Source organism: Crinia signifera, chromosome 1 (genome assembly GCF_055691185.1).
Source record: "Crinia signifera chromosome 1, ASM5569118v1, whole genome shotgun sequence".
Classification (NCBI taxonomy): Eukaryota; Metazoa; Chordata; class Amphibia; order Anura; family Myobatrachidae; genus Crinia; species Crinia signifera.
The window spans coordinates 224,520,587-224,541,577 of NC_139217.1; the positions used below are offsets into that span (position 1 = coordinate 224,520,587).

Sequence of the window (20,991 nt, forward strand, 5' to 3'; positions counted from 1 at the left end):
CAAGGCGCTTGACTACATGGATGATTAGGTACCTGTATATTTGGATGCTGACGCAATTATAATTTGGCTCTGTAAGCACCACATTTGATTTTACATTTTTAAACAATGGAGATTCAATTGAGGTGCAGACTTTAATCAAGGGGTTGAATAAAAATATTATATGGAAACTTTTAGCATTTGCATTTGGGGGTTTTAATGTAGTTTGACAAATGAACATAATCCTGAAATAAAATGTTCATTTGTCATTCTTAAATCATCTTTTATAGACAATGACTGCCTGAAGTCTGAACCCCATAGAAATCCTAAAAGGTTTGGTTTCCTCCTTTATTGTTTTGCTTTTTACAGGATTTACTTGCAGATGTCTTCAGTTTTTTTGTGGGTCTTTCTGCCTTATGATATTGTGATAAGCAAGTGGAATGTATGCTCGATTTGGGTTGAGATCAGGTGATTAACTCTGACATTGCAGAAAATTCCATTTCTTTCATTATGAAAACTTCCCATGTTTTACTGAAGATGTGGTATGCTTCTGATCAAGACCTATTCCAAGCGTTCTCCAAATTTTAAATTTTTTTATCATTATTCTGGTACCTATTGATCTTGTGCTGTGTCCAAATAATGCTTTTTTTTTTTTTTTTTTTTTTTTTTTTTAGACAGGTTTGGTATTTGGTACAGGTTTTTTGGGCGCAAAATCTAATATGACATTTTGTCTACCACGCATTTGGTTTAATATATTTTCCACTCCTAGGATTCAGTCTTCATTGAAAAAAGGACTGAGTACAGTACATATTAAGCAGCGCTAATTTCCAAACAAAATGTATGTATGTATATATATAATTTTTATGAAATCAGGGCACTTACCAAACAGCAGTAAATCAAATGCTTTCTTTTTATTACATCCTATCCAAGCACAATAACATGCCATTTCTGAATCACACAAGGAAGTGCAACTTGTGGGATCAGATTAATCATGATTAAGGGCCTAGATATGTCCCAAACGTCGGCTTATTGCGCTTGGATATCATGGAATAAAAATAAAGCATTGATTTACTGCTGTTTGGTGAGTGCCCTGATTTCATAAAAATTGTGGATTTGGACCATATATCTCATGTGCCTGATGGGAGTACTGCATAAGGAAAAATAGATCTATCTAGAGACAATGAAGACCGGTTTCACTCCGGGTCTTGGTGCAAATTCAAAATTACTATTTTATGTCAACATTGTTTTGGGCATAGCCTGTCGTCAGGACACTTATGGTGTGTACACACGGTACTTTTTGCCTTTCGATGTTGCCTTTCAGATTCCGATGCGCGTTCACGTATCGCAATGCAGAAAGTCTTGTCTGCCTTGACTTTATAGTGCAGATCTGTACTATATAGTCAGACTTGTATGCAAATCGGATGTGCCTTCAGATACTATCCACGATCTGATCGGATCGTGGATAGTATCTGAAGGCACATCTGACCGATGGTACTCACCATTACAGTTGTGTAAAACAAAGTGAAATGTATGTTTGTGTATATGTATGTCTCTCTCTCTCTCTCTCTCTCTCTCTCTCTCTCTCTCTCTCTGTTGCTGCAGTCCGCACACATAAGGACTTTGGTCTTGGCTAATATATTCCTTCTACTCAGCTAAAGGAACATTCACTGGATTTTCCAATTCCTACACTCAGCGCTGGTTTTACTATTTGATACATGTGTGTGTGTGTGTGTGTGTGTGTGTGTGTGTATCTGTGTGTGTATGTATGTGACGACGGTGAGCACACCGAAACGGCCGTTGGGCATCAGTGGCTTGAAAGTGGACCACCATGCTTGTTTTACTGGACTGTGGTAACTTTGTATCTGGACTGTAATCATGCATTTCACCCATACCTCTCATGGTATGTCCCCACGTTTTTCACTTTGCTTCATATAAAAACTTTTTTTTTCCTTTGGACTGGATGTGCTGGCTTCCTTGTGTGTTTTTTTTCTCTCTCTCTCTCTCTCTCTCTCTCTCTCTCTCTCTCTCTCTCTCTCTCTCTCTCTCTCTCTCTCTCTCTCTCTCTCTCTCTCTCTCTCTCTCTCTCTCTCTCTCTGTGTGTGTATGTATATTAAATATAGTATTTATTTATTTCTGTATTATAACACACATAACATCACAAGTAAAATATCATATGCACTTTTAAAATCACATGGTTTATCATTCTATAATACATAGCATTGTAGTATCATACATACATTTCAAACATAATAGACAAAAAACGGAAAAGTCCCAAGGCGCTATCAGTCCATGCGGCCTCAGTTCCTAAAGGAGGATCACTTTGGAGTCCCCACTATGGATATTCTGGAGCAAGACAAGGAATTGTTGGCGCTTGACTTTGTTTGTCCAGATGGTATGATCAGAATCTCCGAATAGATGGATAAGGAGAAAAAGAAACACACAGTATGTGTATTAATAACACACTAAACCTCAAATCGAAGTGTAGGGGGAAAAAAAATGGGATCCCAAATATAGAAAGCGTACCAGAACTCACAATGTACTGTGGTACTGGACGTATATAATAGTATCTTTTAAGTGGATCACCGCAGGTGCAGTCAACAAGATGGGTGCTGAAGGCAAACAGATGTATATTCCAATGTGCGTACCATTACTCACTGGGGAATAAGGATGTGTAAGCTTATAAAGGTTTCTTTCAAAGTTATCCCTTCGCCAGTGAACATATGAACATGCAACAAGAAAAGGAGGGTCTCGATGGTAATCGTACCAGTACTCACTGCAAACGCAGGCCAGTCACATTCATAAAGGTATCTTTAGGTGAAGCAAAATCCCTCTTCACTATCCTGTTTTCAATTCCACTCACAGTTGAAAAATGGCATGTGGAATGGAATGCCAAAGACAAATGGAGGAACAGGTCTCAGTAAAAAGGATTTATTAATAAAAGCTTGTAATGTGGCCAATAGGCCATAAAGCCACAATAACAAGATGAATGCAATAAAAAATGCAATAAAAAATGAACTCACTTATCTCCCGACATGTTTCGGCGGTCACAGCCGCCTTTATCAAGGATAAAGTGAGTAGGCACATAGCAGGATATATATACCCCATGAAGGAACCACTTCCGGTTCGTCGTCATTATGATAGGAAAATAGTTCCATAACCTCAACATCCTCCCATAAGAACCAAATAGCCAATGCAGATGGTAATCCGCCAAAAGCACTAAACATAAGGCAAAAAACGGGCTTACCGGGTGTCCGGGGATAACGTGTGGGACCCTGTTCAAAGCAGGGCTTCCGCTCAGTGACACGCACCGCAGGAAGTGCGTGTGCGCTCAGTGGAACGCATAGTGTCCAGTAGGAGCCCGCTGACAACAGGGCTTCCGAGCGGTGGAACGCACACCAGGAAGTGCGCGAGCGTGTGATGAAGCACACAGTAGGATGAGTGATGTACCACTCATCCCGTGGCTTCCGCCTGATGATGGAACGCACAACCGGATGTGCGTATCCATCGTATGGAACGCAGGGCGAGACGGAGTATAATACTCCGACATCCGCCCTGTGGAACGCACCCGGAAGTGCGCCAGAGCGCTAATGGAGCGCATACATGATTTAAAAAGGAGGCAAATTAATGACAGCGTCCTTAAAATGCAAAATATACCATATTTTAGTAAATTTAGAAATGAGGCAAATTAATAACAGCGTTCTTAAGGTGCAAAATAAGAAATATACCATATTCTAGTTAGGAAGATGGTAATAAGACCAAATGAACTAGGTCCTGCTAATAAATGTAGGTGGAGCTTATATATGCAAGTTCTATGTGCTGGTTAGACAAAGAGACCTGATTAGTGGTTCCTTCATTTACATATTCACAGCATAAAAAGTGCAGGGGTATGGACATAACATAACAATGTGACAACATTAAAAAATAATAATTAAAAAAAGGCATAAAGATAAGAACATATAATAATAATTAAAGAAACCATTTTAATTCGAACTCGTGATTGAGGCCATGTGGACTCAGAGTGGATAAATTAAAAATCCATCTCATCTCAGTTTGGGCCAACCGTACATCCCTATTATTATGTCGCCAATGATTCTTGACTGCTTCCAGACCCCAAAAACCGGTAATGGCTTTGGTGGAGCTATTATGCTCCTCTAAGAAATGCAAAGAGAATGGATGGTCCTTAAAGCCTTTCTTAATATTGCGGACGTGCTCAGCAAGGCGCACCTTTAGGTTTCTCTTCGTTTTACCTATATATAATTTGTCACATGAGCAGCGTATGGCGTAAATCACGTAGTTCGAATTACAAGTGATAAATTGTTTGGGTTTAATGCACTGGTTATTCAATCTAAATTCAGTAAACTTTCTGATGGTAGAAGGGTAAGCTTTACACATAACGCAATCACCGCAACGGTGGAAGCCATTATTGCGCGTAGACATATTCCCTTGTTCAAAGAATGCACTATTCACCAATTTATCCTTCAAACTGGCCGCACGTCTATAGATGAATTTAGGCTTGGGGGGTAAAATATTATTCAGGATGGGGTCCTCAAGGAGTAACTTCCAATTATTTTTGAAGATACGCTCTATGGATTTATGATAAGCGTTATATTGGGTACTGAAGGCTATAGTATAGCCTGCAGTGCTCCCCATATTGGCAGGTTTATCCATTAGAAGGTCCTCCCTTACCATGGACCTAGTTTCTTCAAGTGCTCCATCCACGAGATCGGTGTTGTAGCCCTTATTCATAAATTTTTGTTTCATATTTAATGCACTGACCTCAAAGTTGGTATTATTGGAACAATTCCGCTTCAATCGTACAAATTGCCCCTTCGGAATGTTGGAAATCCATCTCCTAAGATGGTTACTGGATGGATTGATGTAAGAATTAGTCTGACGGTTTTTGATATACCGTAGTCTCTATTCTATTGTTGTCCACATATACTCTAAGATCCAGGAAATTGACTTCACATTTACTAACATTAAAAGTCAAATGTATATTAAAGCAATTGGAATTCAGGTACTCACAAAATTTGGTGAGATCATCCTCCTGACCCCTCCATATAAACAGTACGTCGTCTATATAACGCAACCATTGAACCAGGTTCGCCACCCAGTCATGACCATGCCATACCATCAGGTTCTCCCATCTGGCCATGAACATGTTGGCATAACTGGGGGCGAACCTGGTCCCCATGGCCGTGCCGACCTCTTGGTTATAAAAGCTGCCATTAAAATTAAAATAATTATTAGTGAGGATAAATTTAATTCCCTCCAACAACAAATTTTTTAAATCTAAGCTGGTGTCGGTCCCTATCAGGGCTTGGTTGACTGCCTCTATACCATCAGTATGTCTGATGATTGAATACAAAGAAGTGACATCAGCTGTGATGAGGAAGCAGTCATCACTCCACTCCACTGTTCTAAGTTTGTTGAGTACATCTTTGGTGTCCTTTAAATGGGACTTATTCAACAGGACAAGTGGCTGTAGGTAGTGATCTATGAAGAAGGATAAATTAGCAGTAATACTGTTGGTGCCCGCCACAATGGGTCTTCCAGGGGGGGTGGTATCGCTCTTATGGATCTTGGGCAAAAGATAGAGTACTGGTACTGAGTACTCATCCTTGACCAAGAATTCCGCAGTTTCACTGGTTATAGTACCCAGAGTGACAAAGCCCTCTATCAATGTCCTAAGGCCCAATAAGATCCTTTGAGAGGGGTCAGATTTTAATTTTTTATAGGTGACCCCATCGTTTAACTGGCGGAGTGCTTCATTAACATACATTGATTTGTTTAAAACAACCACAGCCCCGCCTTTATCGGCGGGTTTAATGATGATATTGGCGTTATCTTTAAGGGCATCGACAGCTATTCTTTCCTTGGTGCTAAGATTATGCTTTAAAACTGGAAGGTTATCCTTAAGTGTGTTCAGCTCTTTATTCACCATCTTTTGAAAAGATTCAATGAAGCAACCCCTTATATATTTTGGATTAAACGTAGAGGGATTTTTAAAAGGATTGGCGGTGTATTCTGTAGTTTTAGGTTCCTTAGCCGCAAAAAACTTTTTTAAAGTGACTTTCCTAATGAATTTATTTACATCAAGATATAGGTCAAAAAAATTGATGGAATTACTAGGAGCATATTTTAAACCCTTCTGTAATACACTGGTTTCATCCTCAGACAATTCGTGGTCACTCAGGTTGTAGATCTTAGTGATAGTGTCCTCTGGATCCACTGCAGTTGAATTGAAATGTTTAAGGGCTTTGCTCTTCTTCCCTCTATATCTTTTCCGTGTCCCACCTCTTTTACCCCTTTGAGTTCTCCCTTTCCTCACAATGGGAGTGGAATTTAATTTATCCTCCATGGTTGTTGATTCCTTTCTAAAAAATTTGATCTACCGGGTTGAGGCTCTATCGGGTGGAATCTATTTTGGGTTACGAAACGGTCTACCCAGTTCCGAGGATTATCGTTGGTATCTATTCTATCTCTATAGCCCTGTCGATCAGGGAATACAGAATCATTTTTCCTCTCCTCCCAATTTTTAAACGGTACCCTTTTCCAGGCTCTAGGATTGGGCCCTCTGGGGGTACGCTGTTGAAGAGGGGTTTTGGGTTGGTGAAGGTTCTGTCTAAGGGCTTCACTGTACGATGGTTTGGGCCTAACGGGTGACTGGAAGTATTGCTGTCTCCTTTTCGGCTCTCGTTTATTCATCCTATGATTATTGGAGATAGCTGCGGAGTTGGCTGATCGATTGCGTGCAGCTGGTGGCCCTGGACCGGGTCTTCCAGACTGCACCGTCTCAACCGTGCCATCCATCCCAGACCTATCTCTATGGAATTTCTTCTGTTTTCTTCTCATGAGGTCCTTCTCATTTTTTTGGAGTTTGGATTTAATTTTATTCTCAAATTCCTTAAATTCAGGTTGATTCTTAAAGGGATCTATTAAAGACTCCAATTTACCAATGCTTGTTTCAACATCCTCCATTTCGGATTTTCTTTCCTGAATAATGAGCTCCATTAAAGAAATGGAGCACATATTGAGGATTTGTTCCCATTTCTGGGTAAATTTCTCAGAAGGATTGTTGAAAGAAGCTTTCTTTATGATCTGTAAACCTTTTGGTATCAATTTAACTGATAAATACTTTTCCAGAGTTGTCACCTCCCACCAGAGGCGACTCTCTTTAAGTAGAGTCTTCTCTAATTTAGACATAACATTATCTAAAGTATCATCCAAAATTTCAATGTCGCCAATCTTCTCTAATGAGAATACTGTATCTATATGCTGGTGACGTGTATTACGATGAACAAACATGATGGCAGCCTAGGACAAAAATTCACAAGTGAAACAAGTACAATAGACAAAAAACGGAAAAGTCCCAAGGCGCTATCAGTCCATGCGGCCTCAGTTCCTAAAGGAGGATCACTTTGGAGTCCCCACTATGGATATTCTGGAGCAAGACAAGGAATTGTTGGCGCTTGACTTTGTTTGTTCAGATGGTATGATCAGAATCTCCGAATAGATGGATAAGGAGAAAAAGAAACACACAGTATGTGTATTAATAACACACTAAACCTCAAATCGAAGTGTAGGGGGAAAAAATGGGATCCCAAATATAGAAAGCGTACCAGAACTCACAATGTACTGTGGTACTGGACGTATATAATAGTATCTTTTAAGTGGATCACCGCAGGTGCAGTCAACAAGATGGGTGCTGAAGGCAAACAGATGTATATTCCAATGTGCGTACCATTACTCACTGGGGAATAAGGATGTGTAAGCTTATAAAGGTTTCTTTCAAAGTTATCCCTTCGCCAGTGAACATATGAACATGCAACAAGAAAAGGAGGGTCTCGATGGTAATCGTACCAGTACTCACTGCAAACGCAGGCCAGTCACATTCATAAAGGTATCTTTAGGTGAAGCAAAATCCCTCTTCACTATCCTGTTTTCAATTCCACTCACAGTTGAAAAATGGCATGTGGAATGGAATGCCAAAGACAAATGGAGGAACAGGTCTCAGTAAAAAGGATTTATTAATAAAAGCTTGTAATGTGGCCAATAGGCCATAAAGCCACAATAACAAGATGAATGCAATAAAAAATGCAATAAAAAATGAACTCACTTATCTCCCGACATGTTTCGGCGGTCACAGCCGCCTTTATCAAGGATAAAGTGAGTAGGCACATAGCAGGATATATATACCCCATGAAGGAACCACTTCCGGTTCGTCGTCATTATGATAGGAAAATAGTTCCATAACCTGAACATCCTCCCATAAGAACCAAATAGCCAATGCAGATGGTAATCCGCCAAAAGCACTAAACATAAGGCAAAAAACGGGCTTACCGGGTGTCCGGGAATAACGTGTGGGACCCTGTTCAAAGCAGGGCTTCCGCTCAGTGACACGCACCGCAGGAAGTGCGTGTGCGCTCAGTGGAATGCATAGTGTCCAGTAGGAGCCCGCTGACTCGGTGATTGCGTTATGTGTAAAGCTTACCCTTCTACCATCAGAAAGTTTACTGAATTTAGATTGAATAACCAGTGCATTAAACCCAAACAATTTATCACTTGTAATTCGAACTACGTGATTTACGCCATACGCTGCTCATGTGACAAATTATATATAGGTAAAACGAAGAGAAACCTAAAGGTGCGCCTTGCTGAGCACGTCCGCAATATTAAGAAAGGCTTTAAGGACCATCCATTCTCTTTGCATTTCTTAGAGGAGCATAATAGCTCCACCAAAGCCATTACCGGTTTTTGGGGTCTGGAAGCAGTCAAGAATCATTGGCGACATAATAATAGGGATGTACGGTTGGCCCAAACTGAGATGAGATGGATTTTTAATTTATCCACTCTGAGTCCACATGGCCTCAATCACGAGTTCGAATTAAAATGGTTTCTTTAATTATTCTTATATGTTCTTATCTTTATGCCTTTTTTTATTATTATTTTTTAATGTTGTCACATTGTTATGTTATGTCCATACCCCTGCACTTTTTATGCTGTGAATATGTAAATGAAGGAACCACTAATCAGGTCTCTTTGTCTAACCAGCACATAGAACTTGCATATATAAGCTCCACCTACATTTATTAGCAGGACCTAGTTCATTTGGTCCTATTACCATCTTCCTAACTAGAATATGGTATATTTCTTATTTTGCACCTTAAGAACGCTGTTATTAATTTGCCTCATTTCTAAATTTACTAAAATATGGTATATTTTGCATTTTAAGGACGCTGTTATTAATTTGCCTCCTTTTTAAATCATGTATGCGCTCCATTAGCGCTCTGGCGCACTTCCGGGTGCGTTCCACAGGGCGGATGTCAGAGTAATATACTCCGTCTCGCCCTGCATTCCATACGATGGATACGCACATCCGGTTGTGCGTTCCATCAGGCGGAAGCCACGGGATGAGTGGTACATCACTCATCCTACTGTGTGCTTCATCACACGCTCGCGCACTTCCTGGTGTGCGTTCCACCGCTCGGAAGCCCTGTTGTCAACGGGCTCCTACTGGACACTATGCGTTCCACTGAGCGCACACGCACTTCCTGCGGTGCGTGTCACTGAGCGGAAGCCCTGCTTTGAACAGGGTCCAACACGTTATCCCCGGACACCCGGTAAGCCCGTTTTTTGCCTTATGTTTAGTGCTTTTGGCGGATTACCATCTGCATTGGCTATTTGGTTCTTATGGGAGGATGTTCAGGTTATGGAACTATTTTCCTATCATAATGACGACGAACCGGAAGTGGTTCCTTCATGGGGTGTATATATATCCTGCTATGTGCCTACTCACTTTATCCTTGATAAAGGCGGCTGTGACCGCCGAAACATGTCGGGAGATAAGTGAGTTCATTTTTTATTGCATTTTTTATTGCATTCATCTTGTTATTGTGGCTTTATGGCCTATTGGCCACATTACAAGCTTTTATTAATAAATCCTTTTTACTGAGACCTGTTCCTCCATTTGTCTTTGGCATTCCATTCCACATGCCATTTTTCAACTGTGAGTGGAATTGAAAACAGGATAGTGAAGAGGGATTTTGCTTCACCTAAAGATACCTTTATGAATGTGACTGGCCTGCGTTTGCAGTGAGTACTGGTACGATTACCATCGAGACCCTCCTTTTCTTGTTGCATGTTCATATGTTCACTGGCGAAGGGATAACTTTGAAAGAAACCTTTATAAGCTTACACATCCTTATTCCCCAGTGAGTAATGGTACGCACATTGGAATATACATCTGTTTGCCTTCAGCACCCATCTTGTTGACTGCACCTGCGGTGATCCACTTAAAAGATACTATTATATACGTCCAGTACCACAGTACATTGTGAGTTCTGGTACGCTTTCTATATTTGGGATCCCATTTTTTTCCCCCTACACTTCGATTTGAGGTTTAGTGTGTTATTAATACACATACTGTGTGTTTCTTTTTCTCCTTATCCATCTATTCGGAGATTCTGATCATAAACAAAGTCAAGCGCCAACAATACATTTCAAACATATCCGGCCTACCCTACCCGCACCCCCTCCCCCCCGGTTTGTCCTGGTTCTATACTATCTCTATTCTTCTATCATCTAAATTTTCCTATTTGTTCATTGTTTGTGAGATGCCACACTCTTATATCTCGTGGTATTTACTATTCACTTCTTTGTACCCATTTTATTTGTCTAAGTGCTACTAATGTTTCTTCATTTTTATGTTTTTTTCCCCCCTATAGTATTTCGACGTAATCCACCTATCCCACACTTTATGAAATTCTTCTATCTTATCACGTTTTGTGTACATATATCTATCAGGTGTATACTTCATCAGGGGTTAGAAATGAGGTGACTAGGATTAGGAGGAATATATAACCACGAGCAGCGTGTTCACATATAGTAGAGGGGTCGGCGTCACTCCGGTCTTGGAAACAGTTTAGGGAAACAATAATTGGGTCATGTGACTTTTTGATGCAACGTTTCAACTACTTTATTGACAAAAACTACAATAAAGTAGTTGAAACATTGCATCAAAAAGTCGCATGACTCCATTATTGTTTCCCTAAGCTGTTTCCAAGACCGGAGTGACGCCAAGTCCCACTTTATGGAATAAAGGGACAAAACCAGTTGGGCCAACATCTCTTCATCCCCCGCTGGCATCATAACCAGATAAGCTGTAGAATACTCTTTGCTAATGTACGGGTTCACCTAAACTGTTTTCTATGTATTTTTAATCAAATTGTATTGTAAATAAATGTGTTTTTTTTACAAAACAATATCACGCTATGAGTTCTTCCAGTATTGGGAGACTTTTTGGGTTTTAAGGGTCTTGGATTACACCTGCCGGATACACATGATCCAAGCGTGAGTTTTGTGATTAAACCAATTTATAAATATCTATTTTTTTCCCACAAGGTGATCACTATGTGCATTTAAATATAACCACAAGGTGGCGTTTATCTTCTGTGTACAAGCACCTATAATAATGATTTTTTCACAATGTGACATAATGAGAGATACTGCTACATGTTGTGACATAATGAGAGATACTGCTACATGTGAATTTTCAGCTATCTGCTAGTACGCATAATACAATATGTGACAATATTGTAGGATTGTACTATAGATATAGATAGATAGTGGATTGCCCAGCACTCCTGCACTGATAGGGGCAGTGAGTTTCTTTCCCGGGTGCTCTCCTGGGGAGTGTGTCCTCCCAGTAATAGAGACAATGATGACAGGTGTCACTCGGGGTCTTGATGCAAATTCTAAATTTACTGTTTTAGGTCAACGTCGTTTCGGGCATAGTCCGTCGTCAGGACACTTACAGTTGTGTAAAACAAAGTGAAATTCATACTTACACACAACCCGTCTCTCTCCCCACCACCTGACGCTCCGGGTCCAGCTGTGACTTCTGCCTCTAAGGACCGGAAGTGACGTGACGCCAGCACTAGGAAGCCGTCCGAGGCTGGGGGAGCACTGTGGGTGAGATGCAAACTGCAAAATCAATATTCAAGCTAGTGCTAATAACATTGGTATAAAATAACAGTGACCGCAGTGAAAGCTAAATAGTGATCCAGGACATCAACTCCTATAGAGAGGAATGTGACAGACCGCTCACAGATAATACTACATATTGTCCATTGAGCGCAGATCCAACACCACAGTGCGCCGAGGAACTTAACATTCTGTCCTGGGCGGTGAATGAAGGCCATATCACAGCAGACTTAAAGAAACTGTTGACTAAGTTCAAACCAAGGACCCCCTTGTTTTACACTATACCCAAGGTACATAAGGACGCACAAAGGCCACCTGGCAGACCCATCATCTCTGCCCAGGGTTCTCTGTGTGAACCCTTGGCAGTGTAAATTGATCATTTACAGACATGTGTACAGAGTACCAATACATATTTAAAGGACATCACCATGCTACTACAAAAACTCAAGGACATTACGGAGGTCCCAGACAATTTGACCATGGCATGTATAGACGTTTGCAATTTATATACATGCATTCCACACGAGGAGAGAATAGAAGCGGTTCGGTCACTTATAACGGGAAATGTGCAATACACAGGACCCAACGAAGAGTTATTTTTGGAAATTTTAACATTCACATTGACACAACTGTTTCTTGCATGATGGTAGGTTTTTTTAATCAGAAGAAAAGGTGTGATATGGGTTCCCCTGCTGCTCCAGTATATGCCAATGCATATATGCATTTGATAGAGAAAGAGCTATTTTTCCAAGCGGGTACCCATAAGCACATTTTATTATATCTAAGATACATAGATGACATGCTGATCTTCTGGACGGGCCCACAGGAGACCCTTACTAATTGCCGGGAGGCCCAGAATGCATCGAGTAGTCCAGTGAAATTTACTTTTAATCTGAGTAAGAGCATGGTGCACTTTCTAGATGTACAAATTATGATAAAGGATGGTAAGATCCACGCACAATTATTTACCAAACCCACGGACAGGAATAACCTCCTGCATTATAACAGTTTTTACCCGCACCATACGAAATCAGGTTTACCATACTCGCAATATTTGCGGGTATGTCGCATCAACAGCATGCTGCCCGTCCAGCATGACGTTCCTAGACGGCGATACGTCACTTCCGGGAGGGGAACCCGGAAACGAGACGGAGAACACGCCGATGGACGGATGTGAGAGCGGGCAGCACCGGGATGGGTAAGTCACACACAAATGTATAAATGTAAGTCACTGATGTATGTTTAACTGAGTATGTCCTGAAGACGGGCTTGTCCCGAAACGCCGTAGACACCAGTAAAACTACGTTTTGAGTTTACTAGACCCGGAGTGACGTGTCGTTTTGGGATTGCTATATATATATATATATCGCCTCTCGCTATTGCAGGGGATGGCGGAAGATTCGCCAGCCGCCGTAAGGGGACGCGTGCGTGCGCGTCGCCTTACAACTGGGCTCCACGACATCTTGGACCCCCCTAACCCTGTCAGTCTCCCTGAAGCGCGTCTCAGTCAGATGCAGCGCCTCTCCGCCGGCAATCGCCAGCGGACAGATTCTGTCGCTGGCGGAGCAATAGCGAGAGGCGGTCCATCTGTAAAAAATATATATATATATATATATATATATATATATATATATATATATATATATATATATATATATATATATTAATAATTTTGTTCGCCCTTTTTGGGGGGGGGGGGGGGGTGTCGATGGATTTAGTATCAACTGGCCCCAGTCACATAAAGCAAGATACACATATACTACAAAATACATTATGTTGAAATGGGGACAGTTTGTGCTGAATGTTAATTAGTTATCTGCAACCCCTCTGCCAGCTGTGCAGTGAGGGGAGGAAGGCCAACTGGGCCAGTGACCTAAGCCAGCATTTGGAGCAGGAGGTGACGTGACACACAGAGCAGCACCGTGAGGTACAAGAAGAAGAGGAGGAAATTCTGCAGCCCGAGTCCCGATAACAATAAATCCCTGCACATGACTAAGCGAGTCAGGAGGTGATGTCTGCACACTACTATTGAATACAGAAAACTTACGCCGCCTGATGTGAAGGCCATACAGTTTCTGAAACAGCCTTCAAAACGGCACACCTTCTCCTGTTCTTACAGGCAGGCCTTACGTCTGGTGTACGCCTTGGGTCATTAAAAGTGCAAGTGTCCGCCCCTTTTCATCTTCCTTCAGAGGAAGTTGGCTCCGTTGCCAAAGGTGCAGACTTTTTTCCAAGGGGTATTGTAGACCTCCTTTCTGGTCTCCCACCGCTCTGTGTAATTGGGATCTTGTTCTCGCTTTCTTCCAATCTCAATTGTTCGGACCTTTAGAAACTGGACATGAAGTACCTAAATTGGATGTTGGTTCTGTTGCTGGCCTTGGCTTTGGCCATGTAGGGCTGGGTGCCTTATCCTGCTACCCTCCCTATTTGATATTTTATGAGGATCGAGCAGACTTGCGCACCAGTCTTTCCTTCCGAAAGTGGTGACTGTCTTCCAAATCAATCAGCTGATTGTGGTACCGGCTTTCATAGAGTATTCGCACCTCTCCAAACCATTCTTAACGCTGCTGCTAGGCTCATCTTCCTCTCCCGCCGCTCTACCTCCGCCTCCCCACTCTGTCTATCTCTTCACTGGCTCCCCATTTCTTTCAGAGTTCTCTTTAAACTCCTCACCACCACCTACAAGGCTCTCTCCTCCTCCACCGCTCCTTACCTCTCTTCACTGATCTCTATCCACACTCCCTCCCGTCCTCTTCGCTCCATCACTGACCTCTCACCTAATCACCTCCTCCCACTCCCGTGTCCAAGACTTCTCTCGCGCTGCCCCCCTGCACTGGAACAACCTCCCGCCACCCATCAGGCCTCCTGATTCCCTTACCTCCTTCAAGCGTTTCCTCAAAACCCACTTTTTTCGACTAGCCTATCCCTCCTCCTAACCTCTTTTTTGATCCTCCTATCCTGCCTCCGTTCCCCTCCGTTCCTACTTATCCTGTTGTTTTTCGTTCGTCCACCCACCTATTTTTAGTATTTTAACTCTTATGAGTAGGGTCCTCCTGCCTCACGTACTCACCCTACCTCTTTACCTCACCTGTCCTCCTGTCCTGTTCTTCCCTTCCTCTACTTCATCTTCAGTCTCCTCGACAATTTTGACACCTACTTCTGAACTGATGCTGATTTTTATTTCTACCAGCTATACCCCTATTTATACTGTATTTTTCAACACACCCTGTACGCTACCTTTGTCATTTGTTTTTTGTTTGCTATGTATGGCGCTGCGGACACTTTGCTGCACCTTATAAATAAACGTACTACTACTACTATTCTCCTGACGCCAGGATTCTGGATGTGGTGCGTGCACTACAGATATGTTGCCAGGACGGCGTCTATAAGAAAGACAGATGCCTTGTTTTGTACGACCCAGCGAAGCCTGGTTGCCCTACATCAGGGAAGGGTAACCTTTGGCCCTCCAGCTTTTATTGAACTACACATCCCAGCATGCCCTTTAACAGTTTTAGAATGGCCTAATGGCTTACAGTAGCAAGGCATGCTGGGATTTGTAGTTCAACAACTGGAGGGCCGAAGGTTCACCAGCACTGCCCTACTTATAAGCAGACTTTGGCAAGGTGGATATGCCTTGATATTCAGGAGGTGTACATTGCTGCCTCACGGCTTCCACCTTATTCTATTTTTGTGCATTCCACGCGTTCTGTGGGACCTTCTTAATTGGCTGCCCATAGGGACTCCAGAGCAACAGCTCTGTCAGAGGGCCACTTGGTAGAGCCGCAAGACAATTTGTGAAGTTTTACAGCCCCTGCATCGCAGGTCGGTCGTTTTGGTATTGTGTGATCTCGGCACTGTCCTGCACGTGATGGGTGCTCTGGGACATCCCCACTGTCAACTCCAGTGTCACCTACTGGATGAAGGAGAAAGCGGGATTTTGTACTTGCGTTAAATCCTTTCCTCTGATTTCATAGGTGACGCTGGATTCCCATGCCCATGCTCCTGGTAGTCTCCTTCTATTCCCCGCTGTAAACTGCAGTGTCACCTATAGAATCATAGAAAAGGATTTAACGTACAAAATCCCGCTTTTACATAGTTTCTTATAATGCATTCATGAACACTGACATTAATTACTGAAGGTAAGGGAGACCTGCATGTGTATCTTGGCGTGGGTTGTTAACGATGCAGTGGAACATGCAGTACTTGTGTATTATCACGGTGCCCACTAAGCTATTTGCTTAGTGGGCTATTCTGCGTAGGGAAATCTCATCGCATGGGTCATTGTAAGTGCCATGCAATGCGATCAGATTTTCCTATGTAATATATTCAGTGCTCTTTTTTATTTAGAATGTATGCCATGTACAATGCCATTAGGTATACAATAATGACATACAATGAGGTTTTAGGCACCCCCCACTATCCTCGCCACCCCGAAGCGTGGTGAGCGGCACGGAATGTATCCTCCGTTCTTTTCATACCCATACTATCCATGTTGGCATGGAGTCGACTTTATATATAGTGTGGCAAGCCCCGCGAGGGGACGCGGAATAAATGTAAAGTAATCCGCTTTGGGCTCGCTACGCTCGCCACACTATATTAAGCCAACTCCACGCCGACGTGGATAGTAGGGGTATGAAAAGGTCGGAGGACGCGTTCCGCCGCCACACTTCGGGGTGGGGGGGGTTCCTAAAACCTCTTTGTATGTCATACAATGTTATAATTGTATAGGTAATGTCATCGTACATATGCGGGAGGTGCGATGCAATGCGATCCCCCGGGGCGAAGAGAGCAGGGAATGAATTACATAGGAAAATTGGATCGCATAGCACGGCCGTTCCCATGCAATGCGATTTTCCTACGGTGCCATACGTAAGAAACTTGGGCGCCTTGATAATACACAAGTACCGAACATGCATCATTAACAATATTGAGCATATACATTCGATATGGTTTTTTTATATCACTTATAAACGAGAACGGTATCTTTTAAAAACTGTATTGTGTATGGTGCTTATTAATACCTCTTACTGTGGTTCTCACGGATATTTCAATTTAGTTTTTTTGGGAATTTTATTGTATACTGTGCTGCTTGTTGAGAGCTTTTAGCCAGTCATATTGCAGTAAGTAATATTGTATAGCTTAATTCAGGCATGTCCAAACTATGAAAAATATATGGTGGTAATGTGTGATTGCTATCAGAAGCTGGTTTGGGGATAGTCCCCCAAAGAATAAACCAAATAAATACAAGAGTAATCAGCGCTGGCTTTGTTTCTTAAATGATTCAAAGAATGACTGTTTCTTAGCAATGTAAAATTTTCATAAAAATTAAACACATATATTTAAAAATAAACACATACATATAAAATTGTATATGGATGGAAATATAGACAAATTGGATAATAACCCTTGGGTACACGTATGGACTCCTATATCCAGGATGGTATATGACTGGAATATTTAGAGCAGCAGTATATTACAAGGTGGTCGGTTCCAGATGCACGATGCAATAATGGATGAATAATTCTGGTAGCTTGTCCGATAACCCTGGGTGGAATGGTAATGATCGCTGCAGGTCCAATCTTCGAGCTGTAAAAGATCTCAGGTGACCAGGTAGAGATAACTAGTCCCGTATCCAGTAATTAGTAGATGGAGATTTGTAATCCTCAGGAGTCTTGTTAGTGTCAAGGTATTGGAATTCTGAGAAGCTCTACGTGTTTCTCTGGGAAAAGTCTCCCAGCTTCCTCAGGAGCAGGTTAAAATGTGTCTGACTGTCTCCATATTTATACCCCATGACCTTAATTGGGGATAGTTAGCAGCTGTGTAGTGGCTGCTCAAAGAAAATAATCCGTCAAGTAAAAATGCAGTAATGTTAAATATATTTAATAATGATCAATATGCAAAGAGCATAAACAGGATTATACATAAAAAGTTTCAATGTTATATGAAGAAAAGGTTTTGATTGGTAATCAGTGTCACGTGACCGTGACCTGGAATTAATGGGAACAATTTACCTAAGGCCAGTATTCAATGCTACCGATTCACCGTTTTTTTTCGGCGAATCTGGCTGTTTTTTACTCCTTGCAGTGAATTTTTTTTTCACTGAAAATCAGATTCACCCTATTCAATGTTCACTGTTCGCCGAAAGCGAACAGTGGATACTGGCCAGTTCTCAGTTTCATACTCTCTGCAATTCGCTGGTGTATTTCAATGGGGTTTTCACTGGGATTTGCAGAGAGTGTATTCAATGCTAGAGAATAAACATTACTAAATGAAAGCGCATGTATACCAATATATGAAATTTATATATATTAAAAAAAAAACAATATTTAAATGACATTTATAGGCAATCTTAGATAAAACTAATATATATAGCGTCTCCTTGGGCAATGTGCCTTAATTTAGTGTCAATGTCCAGAGACTGGTGTGCACCACAGTCTCTATTTTAAATTCTGGGACTGATGAAAGTCAATAATCCTTTGTAAAGTCAGACAATACTATGATTATTGTAGAACAAGATATCTCTCACCGCTTGTTGCTACTTAAATTTTGGATGCTGGTTTGCAGGCATTAATGTTCTTGTAGTTCCACGCACTTGTGATGTTGAAAAGGTCTCTGGCCTGGAGCTTACCGGACCTAGGCAGTACTCGTGCGCTCCTCAATAATGACACGGCAGGTGTTAGTGGAACGCCGTGTCTGGGAAGGTGTTATCAGCCGCCTGCAGATAGATGCCCTCAGCGCCGCACATCAGGTAGCTGACGGGTGCTGGATTGACGAGCCGGACCGGACTGCCCTGCCCCTACCGCCGGGAGGATGTTTGAAGACCATGGCTGGGGATATCGACCTGTAGTGCTCTGTGTAAAACAGCAAGGGTGAAGATGAAGTTTCTGTATGGCCCAAGTGGGTGCAGGGCATTCGCCACAGGGGTTAAAGTTCACCAGCAGGAGTAGCGAGCCCCTGATGCGTTGAATAGGGTGACAGGGAGGGCTGGCAGCGAATGCTGCAGCCCTCCTGAACCCTGTGAATGTGCAGCGAATCCTAAACAGGATTCGCTGCACATGGAGAACAGAAACATTGAATACTCCCCTTAGTATTAGATCTCTCTAGAGAGAGGGGAATGGAGCTCGTCAGCAGTTCTATTGAGCTGTATATTGCAAACACTGTGAGCCTAACGCGCAACCGTGATCCGTGCAGAGATAATGGTCACACGGATCGCACTGTTATAACAGCGTACTGGACAGTCATTTCCAGGTATATGATGCAGACGTTCGGCGTGGCCTGTTATTGGGAAACACAGGTCACGTGATCTGAGGCTGCATCTCAGAGGAAAACTTTACACAAGCACAAATGGTAGCCATAGTAGCATATAAACAAGATTGTAGTCACATGATCGAAACACATATTGTGAAGGGAATCTGTTAACTTAGTGAAAATTGGTGATAGTCCTAGGAGCAAATAGGAGAAGTATGTTTTTATAGTATTATCTGCGGAGTATATTGTAATTGGTTTGTACTATAGTTAAAGCAATATCTTGTTATATTACCACAGATGTAAATTCGGCATTTCAAATACAGGTTGAGTATCCCGTATCCGAATTATTCCGAAAACCATACTTTCCAGAAAGTGGGAAAAAAATTTTTTTTAGCTAAAAACTCACTGGGGACATATGTAACAGCACTACTGAGGACATGATATGTAACTGGCACTATATATGTACAAGAAAATGATTGCCTGGCATTCAAATTCAATATCTGAGATAGTACACAAATTTTGTTTCATGTTTTGAAACCTTGTTTTTTGAACAAATAAAATATATTTGTGTGTATTTAATGTGGTAATAAAATATATTTGTGTTTATTTTATGTGTTTATACAGCATAAATGCAAGATACTTCAAAATACATCATTGAAATATTAAAATATTCCAAAATACGGAATAATCCGTTATCCAAAATTCTCCTGGTCCCGAGCACTTTGGATACGGGATACTCAACCTGTATATGCAAAATTGCAAGATAATCAGAAAATGCGTAGAAAGGATTACATCTGTATAACTAGAGACCATCCAATAAATGTTTATATAGATATTTGCCATTTTTAATAGCAAATATAGAAAATAATTTAAAAAAATAACTTAATTAGTGGATTGTTTAAAAATAACTTAATTAGTGGATTGTTTTAACAAAAAAAAATCAATGAATAAAAAAAAAATAAAAAAATTATATATATGCCTATCTCCACTATACCAGCGCACACCACGCACCGTGGAAAAATAATATACCGAAAATCCAACTAATGCGTATTCGTCATCCCTTTTTTGCTATTAGGGAATGCTAAAACTGGCAAGGCATGTGGGATGTTTCACAACAGCTGTAGGTCCACAGTTTGGCCATGCTTGGTCTAATTGATCCCAGTTATTTAGTTTGGGTCATTGGTTGTATGAGTGACTAAGGGCAATATTCACACACAACTTGTTTTATTAAAAAATTGTGGGGTGTGTGTATATATAAATCGGTGAAAGAGTGGCAATGTTGTCCATAGTGACTAATTAGTACAGGTTGAGTATCCCTTATCTAAAATGCTGGGGGCCAGAAGAATTTTGGATAATGCACTATTCCGTATTTTGGATTATTTTTATATTTAAATGAGGTATCTTGCATTTATGTTGGATAAGCACATCAACACATTAAAAAAACACAAATATATTTTTTTTGTGTATGAAACAAGGTTTTAAATCATTAAACAAAGTTTGTGTCCTATCTCAGACACTGAATTTGAATGCCAAGCAATCATGTTCTTGCACATATTTAGTGTCAGTTACATGTTATTTCCCTAGTAGTGCCAGTTACAGATGTCCCCAGTTTTGGAGACTATAGTTTTCAGAATAATTTGGATACGGAATATTTGGATAAGGGATACTCAACCTGTATCTACCTATATACTTTTATAGAATGTACTTGACAAATGCATCCTTTAAACCATGGGTCTTCAACCTGTGGCCCTCCAGATGTTGTGAAACTACATGTTCCAACAT

At 41.3% G+C, this 20,991-nt stretch overlaps 1 protein-coding gene across 1 annotated transcript in view; it reads left to right on the plus strand.

Annotated features, from left to right (window-relative positions):
* Positions 1 to 20,991, plus strand: part of HNRNPM (heterogeneous nuclear ribonucleoprotein M) — a 169,358-nt gene that overhangs the window by 71,743 nt on the left and 76,624 nt on the right. The window lies entirely within an intron of this gene.